Genomic DNA, 8,417 nt, shown 5'->3' with positions numbered 1-8,417 from the left:
TATACATATATATGTATACATATATGTATATTATGTATATATATTATGTATATTATGTGTATATTATATTATATAGTAATATATAATATAATATAATATAATATATATAATATATTATATATATATTTTTTAAAGGGGAATGTTTCTATGAAAACTGTGTCCAATGATAAGCAAACAGGAACATCTTTTCAAATAACCTTCTTCAATAGAGGAAAACTAGAGAAACAAATTCACAAGAAAGCTATATTATCTTGGTTTAATAGTTTAGGTCAGTAACTAAGTGCCTGAATATGTAATGAATAATTAATTGATGAATAATTGAATTAATAGGTTCCAAAACTTTTGGTCTACTACCTAGGCACAAGTTAAAAGAAATGATATCTCGGCTTACTGTAGTCTACTCAAAACTCCTGCTAGCAACTTGTGTGTGCTCAAATTACACACTGTAGTGTCATTCTCTTTACCTTGGAACAAATGCTAAATGCACATACTGTAACGCAAGAGTGGGAATTTCCCTTAAAATCCTTTATTCTTCATAAAATTATGATGATATGAAGTTAAATATAAGTATAAAAAAATCACATGGCCTTTCAGCTCCAAAATGGAAAGATCTTAGAAGTCATGATTCTCTTCTTTAAAAGAAGAAAAACCTGAACGATCTAAACATTAATGACTTTTCTTGGGCTAATCAGAGAACTGAGGTCGCAGGGCAAAAGAAGAAAATGAACCGCTTATAAACACCGTACTCCAGTTTTGGGAAACTGTAAAGTTGTTTCCCACAGGGCAGAGGTTAAAAATTCTAATACTGCTAATCATATATGCTCAAATTGAGCAATTAAATAAATGCATGGCCAATGATGAGGACCAGGTTTCTCCTGTGATGGAGGAAGAGTACATATAAGCAAAAGAATGAGGCTAAAATTATCCAGGTGGTAATGGATTAGAGATGCAAACACCGTTTCGAATTCAGGTGTAGTTGAATATAGATGCAAATGGTTACATAATGAAATATTTCTAGTCATGTGTGTATAGATGGGTATATATTTCCTTGCTGCATCAGCTGAGAAGGCATAGAAGCAATGATACATACTCCAGTAGCAATGAGTATGCCTAGCTCCTGGATTTTAAGTTTGTACCACGCTCCCATAAAGGGAACCAGGGCTCCTGGGAGAGGTAGCTGATACTCAGATGAGGTAGAATATATACATAGTGTCGAACCAGTAGGCCTGGAGCATAGTGTTGAGCCAGAAAGTAAGGAAGTGTTCAAACGACAAACAACACATTGGTGAGGATATGTGAAAGTGACACAGGATCCAACAGAAAGAGTTCCCAACCACTGTAACTAGACAATCAGAACAATAAAATAAAGCAGTATCAAATTATAAGCCAAAGTTTAAAAGATAGATCCATGAGTCCATATTGATATCAGTGATATATCCATGTGTCCACATTCCATATAATTGAATTGTGGATAAAACACAAGTCTGTGCAGAAGTCATATATATATATATATATATACACATAAATATTTTATATATATAAATATAAATTTATTTATATTTATATATATTTATAAATAAATAAATAAAATAAATAAATAAATATTTGTATATATTTTTATATATATATATATAGTGTGTGTGTGTGTGTGTGTGTTGTGCCCTCAAGGAGATGGAGCATAAACCTCTACTTCTTAAGTGTAAGCTACGCATAATGACTTTATTTCAAGAGTATAGTATAAAAATAGGAGGGAGGGGGGAGAGTAACTTTCCAGTGGACAACACTTTCTAAACCAAATGAGCAAGGGCAACATAAGCAGTGATAAATCATGTTCATAGTATGTATCTTTGATGTAATGTGGTAAAAATAGCATTTTACCTCTGTAGTCTTTATTCCCCCAAACTCATAATCCCAGTCTAACCAGGAGAAAACCACAATACAAATCCCAGTTGAGACATTCAACAAAATACTTGACCATTACTTCTCAAATTAGGGAAAGGCATCAAAAATAAGCCAAGACTGAGAAATTCTCACAACCTGAGGAGACATGACTGCATAATACAATGTAGTTCCTGGATGAACTCCTGGAGTAGGAAAAAGGTAAACACCGAACAAAGTATTGACTTTATTTAATAATGTGTCAAAACTGCTTCATTAACTAAAATATATGGACTGCAGTAATGTAAGATAATAAAAATAGAGGAAATTGGGTGTAAGCTACATAGAAACTCTGTAATAGTTTTATAATTTGTCTGTAAATCTGAAGCGTTCTAAAGATAGTTTATTAAAAAATAACATACTCAGAATGAATGTGTAACATAACACTGTGAAAGGAGCCTCTTATAATCCCATATCAATATGGCTAAAACACTTGCAAGGAACTACTGGAAGTCATCAACTTGATTCTTGAGGACTCAAGGCCATGACCTAGTTCCAAAGACAGCATGGTGCATTCATTTACAGCATAAATCAGAAGGCAGAAAGGGCACAGTTAAAGTGATTCAATGGCAAATACTCCTTAGATTAAAGGTTTTGAAGGTACGGGGAGGCTTGTAACAAGAACCCAGTTCTTGAAGGGCACAGGTAGGGAGAATTGAAAACATCAAAGTATCTTAGGTACTGACTTTTGAAGTGGGTGGATGATGAGGCCTGCAAAAACCATGATTTTTTTATTTGGTTTGGTTTTGGTTTTGGTTTTGGTTTTGTTTTGCTGGCACAATATTTGCAACATTGTCTTCTTTGGTTTATGAAGCTATTTGCTGAGAGTGTGTCTAAGAGATTTAATACTAAGCGGTTAAATGTTTTTTAATGCAGGCAAATATTGAACATATAATGCACACAAGGTTATTTAAGCAATTATGGCTTCTAAAATTTTTAATTTTTTAATGATGTTTAATTTCAATTAGGGATTGAATACATTATAAAAGTAGCTGTTTTGTGTTTTGATTCAGTTAAAATTTTGATTAGCATTATGCTTTGCACGCTTTTTCAAAAAAGTCCACAACACTTTTGCATTCCTCATGGCAAACTGAAATTAATTTCTGTTCTGTAGAAAAAGAAAATTATTTAACCAGGCTTTTTCATTTATTGTAAATATATTAAGAGTTATAGAAATCAGTGTTTAGACGTAAGACACAAAGCAAAGAGCTGAAAGAAGTTATGAATGAATGAGCACAATCTATGGGGCTTGCAGAATACCCTCTCTTCAGCACTAATTTAAATATTTACTGAATGTTAATATTCAGATCTAGATGTGTATGTTTTTTTTTTCCTAAAGGTCTATGAAAGAAATGATGAATGTTGAGCTCAGAATTAAAATAGCCTATTTAAGAGAGAAGAGGTTTCTGGTGTCCTGTTATTGTTCTTTTATGAAACATGATTTATTTCCCCTACTGATCTCATCCCTGATTCTTACAGTTCAGTGTTTAACTACAAACTTAAGATTAGAAGTGTATTCATGCATGGTCTGCTAAGGAATGAGGGGTATCTGATGATATAAATGTGAAATACATTATAAACAGGGTGTTTGTGGAAAATGAAACAGACTGAAACGAACGTGAATTTAAGAGTTTTTTCTAAGTTACCGTATTTTCCAAGTCCTTGTCTGGTCCTCCTTTAACTGTCTGGAAGCATGCTCTGAGTCTAGAAAGAGCAACCCGAGATATCCTCAAGTAGAGCTATTCTCTACTGCCTGACACTGCCATTGATGCATCCATTTGATGGTGGCCATTCAGTGGTTATTTGTCGGAGTGGGTGCATGCAGCTTAGATATTCAGACTAAGGAGCCCACAGACATGCGTAAACAGCCCTCAGGGAGCAGAACAGAGCCAAATATAGGAAGGGAAAGGAAAGAACCGATGGCAGGGACCTTCATTTGTGGGCACTGAAATGTAAAGGGTAGACGTCTTCACAATTACATTTCTCCCTACTACAGGAGAAAGGTTAGTTTCGTTAGGAGGGAAAAACATTTTGAATGCAATGAAAAAAAGTGACATGATTTAGGTGTTTCAGACTTGCTATAAAAAATTGAATTAGTGTGTCCCTGAATACTTTCCAAACTGAGTTCTTCTCAAGTTAATGTGTGTATGAACCACTTGTGGATCCTGTTAAAATTCAGATCTCTGGGGACTGGGATTCTGCATTTCTAAGTTGCTCATCTAGAGACAGTATTTTGAGTAGCAAGGCTGTAGAAAACCAGGCAAACCGTAAGGCTGGTTTTGTCTGAGATGTAAGCATTTCTAACTGAGTTAGAGGAAAGAGTGATGGCACAGTGCATTTTTCTGGTTGCATTATAAGAATAGCAGGGGTGGAGAATAGGAGAATAGGAATTTAAATTTTTGATGTATATTCCTTTTGATCAATGAAATTATTGCTCTGCAAAAAATGTACATCTTATTTCACCCCTTTGCTGCCAAGACAACCAGTCATTGTAGCCTGTGTATAGTTGGCTAAAAGCTGCCATACATTTGTTCTCATCCATCAATGATATTTATACCTAAGCTAAAATAATTTGTTAATTTTTATTTATGTTCTTACTTCTCTTCACAAATTTAATACAGTTCCACCTAAAAAATCCATTTATGTATTAAGTTTACAAAGCCATTTATTTTAGATTTAACAATGGTCCTGTTGAATTCCTTTTTTCTTCTAGGGTAACAAGGGCTTACTGTATCTTTACAGAAACAATGCAGATCAACTCAAAGAAAAAGTGATTCTATCACAATGTTTTGTTGAAAATGCAGACCAAACAGTAAAGGCAAAAAAAAAAAAAAAAGAGAGAGAGAGAGAGAATGGTAGAGGTTCAACAATATCCAAATTACAAGACCTTTTTAATTATTTTTTTAAATTTAATGTCTATTTATTTTTGAAAGAGAGAGAGCATGAGTGACCATGAGCCGGGGCGGGGCAGAGAGAGAGGGAGACACAATCCAAAGCAGGCTCCAAGCTGTCAGCACAGAGCCCGACATGGGGCTCAACACAGAGCCCGACATGGGGCTCAAACTAACAAACCATGAGATCATGACCTGAGCCAACGTCGGACGCTTAACCGACTGAGCAGTCCAGGCACCCCTGTAAGACATTTTGATGTTGAACTCTTCCCTGAGCTGTAGCCATTTGGGCATTCATACCTCGTATGCTTCCTCTCCATGCCTGTTTCTGCTCACAACCTCTATTTACTACTCTCACTTGAAATATGTATTAAATTCAAATTCAAATTCTTATTTGAATTTAGTTTAATATAGAATATGTATGAAAAATTATGAAAGGCAAATCAGTTGAAATACTTAAGGTAAACCAGAATTTAATGAATATGTTCTATCACGTTATCGTCACAGACCCCATGGGGTGAATTATCTAAGACTATTTCTGTAAATCCTCAAGGGCAAATATAGCTAAAATTGATTGCTCTTTGGTTTTCTTAATAAGGAATATTTATCTTTATAGTAATCGAAAATATTAACAATTTTGACTTTGAGAACATCATTTTAGCTATAATAGAGTTTACAAAAATCTTCCTAAAATGTAGGATTAATAAAGAGGAATCAAATGTAATGCTATATTTCATAAGTAACACAATTTGCACATATGGATTTTAAGTAATTGGTAGGTTTACATGTCTTTTTGTCACAGAATATAGGTTTTTTTTGGGGGGGGGGGGAAGGAATTTATATGTTTCTAATTTATGAATTCTTTATAGGTTCAGAAAGTCATTTTGTATTGAATGGTCCACTAAACAAGTTATATATTTCATGAATAAAAGGCCTAAAATTTTTAGCAAATTTAATACCCTCATGGCTATAGACTGGAGAACACCTTAGGTGGATTAGCTTTTATTGCATAGTTCTTAAAAGAAAAGATTTCAATCTACCCCTAATGACATACAAAAGATGAAAAGATATTAAGATACATAAGAAAGAAGTGGAAATAGGGATAGGGAGTTGAATGTATACATAGGGGTGTATGTGTTATTAAGCTAAACCCACATAATACCATCCCATCCTAGCACAAATAACCTAGATTTGATATTGCTTCTTAGTATGACATTTAGATAGGAGATTTTGATTTGTTTAAGGATACCCAAACAGCTGAATTAAACTTGAAGGGATTTATGCCTAAGTCTGGCATTATTTAGCATATAATAAAATAATTACATACAGACACGTCATTATGGTACAGATCAAGAACAGGATAGTTTTCTACTCCAGTTTTTCTTATGTCTTACAAATTGTGGTAGAATGTAGATTGTTGCTATCTCTATAGTTCTAATTTTATGGCTCCGAAACTTGGTTTTAAATTCTGCTATTCTTCTCTGAATCATTGTTTTAGCTAGGTCTGGAGGAAGATTAAGCAAGTCAAGGCAAAATAAAGATTAATTACCAAAAAAGAAAATACAGACTAAATGAAATTAATTCCCTTTTCCTGATTTTTTATTTTCTAAATTTTACCAACTGGTACTTAGATATATACTGAAACCTCTCCCTCTGTCTCTCTGTCTCTGTCTCTCTCTCTTAAAATATTGCACGCAGCCTCTTTAGTTATTCCTTCAAGAACAGCATTTCCATATGCTTATCATCCATCTATGCCTTCAGTGAGCGTTCATTCACCTGTCGAAAGGACTCTTATCCTTTGATATGCAGACTGTTGTACTGCACAGCATGGCAACCAGAGCAAAGGTAGTGCAGTCATGACTTTTTATGATTACAAGTATTTCCCTATTAATATGTTCTAACATTATGTTAGTTTTCAAAAAGCTGCAACTGACTGTTAGCTACTGGCTGATTGTTGGCTAGTGTGAACAACTTCACCCCCAGCCCCATTTCTCCCATCCTTAGAGTTCTGTGCCTTATCTTTGAAAATAACACATTTTATTCCAAAGTAGAATATGATTAATGCTAAGGAATATCTAAAATGGCTTATAACCTCATCCCCCAAGACAGTAAAGTTTATATTTTTATGAACATAAGTTTTACATATTTGTATAAAATTTATATAAAAGAACTATATATATTTTTTTTCTGGTTTTTCCCTTAATGTTGTGATAACGTGTTGCTATATGTCTTTCAAAAATGGATATTTATACGGATACCTGGATGGCTCAATCAGTTGAGCCTCCAGCTCTTGATTTCAGCTCAGATCCTGATCTCACAGTTCGTGAGTTCGAGCCCTACCTCAGGCTCTCTGCTGTCAGCGCAGAGCCTGCTTGGGATCTTCTGTCTCCCTCTCTCTTTCTCTCTCTCCCCCTTTCCCCTCTCCCCCACTGCACTCTCTCTCTCTCTCTCAAAAACAAACATTTTTTTTTTAATTTTAATTTGTTAATGTTTATTTATTTTTGAGAGAGAGACAAACAGGGTGCAAGCAGGGGAGGGGCAGAGAGAGAGGGAGATACAGAATCGGAAACAGGCTCCAGGCTCTGAGCTGTCACCACACAGCCCGATGCAGGATTCAAATTCACGGACTGCAAAATCATGACCTGAGCCAGAGTCAGGCACTTAACCGACTAAGCCATCCAGATGCCCCCAAAGTAAAGAAACATTTAAAAAATTGGAATTTATGGGGTGCCTGGGTGGCTCAGTTGGTTAAGCGTCTGACTTTGGCTCAGGTCATGATCTCACAGTTTGTGAGTTCAAGCCCCGTATCGGGCTCTGTGCTGACAGCATGGAGCCTGGAGCCTGCTTCATATTCTGTGTCCCCCTCTCTCTCTGTCCCTCCCCTGCTCATGCTCTGTCTCTCTCTGTCTCAAAAATAAATAAAACATTAAAAAAAAAATTGGAATTTGTGGTTCACCAATGTTTCTTGTGCATTAATTCAAACATTTTACTATTGGTCGATATTTCTGATAAATATTAATAAACCAAAGGGACCAAAATTATAATAAGTATTGATATTATTGGGAATATAGCCTTTACCAAAAAAAAATTATTACAAACTATTGCTGGTTTGTAAGATAACTAAAGTAGCGTATAGTTATTAACTAGCCACTCTATTTGTGTCCCTATTAATTGTTGTTTTTAAGTTGATTCTCCTTTTCCTAAGGATAAAATACTTTATGTATTTATAAATAATACTACTTCACAAATTCCTTTCAGTTGTGATCTCTCTTATTTCTATTCCATACCTTATTGAAAATAGCAATAAGAGAGTCCAAACTTGACACGCTCTGGAGATTATATATATACATGTGTGTATATATGTATATATATGTATGTATATATATGCGTATATATATGTGTGTATATATATATATATATACACACATATATATACACACACATATATAGATCCCTTTGAGTTTTCACCTCTGTGATTTTCATCTTCATTTTAGAATATCTTCATATTCTCAATATCATAGATTTAGACAGATTTCATCTTGTTGACCCTAGTGTCCTCAGCATTGAATAAGGCCTTGCATGTATTAG

The sequence above is a fragment of the Panthera uncia genome (assembly GCF_023721935.1).
Source record: "Panthera uncia isolate 11264 chromosome B2 unlocalized genomic scaffold, Puncia_PCG_1.0 HiC_scaffold_24, whole genome shotgun sequence".
Lineage (NCBI taxonomy): Eukaryota > Metazoa > Chordata > Mammalia > Carnivora > Felidae > Panthera > Panthera uncia.
The sequence above is the reverse complement of the archived record's forward strand: the minus strand, read 5'-3'. Positions refer to the sequence as shown.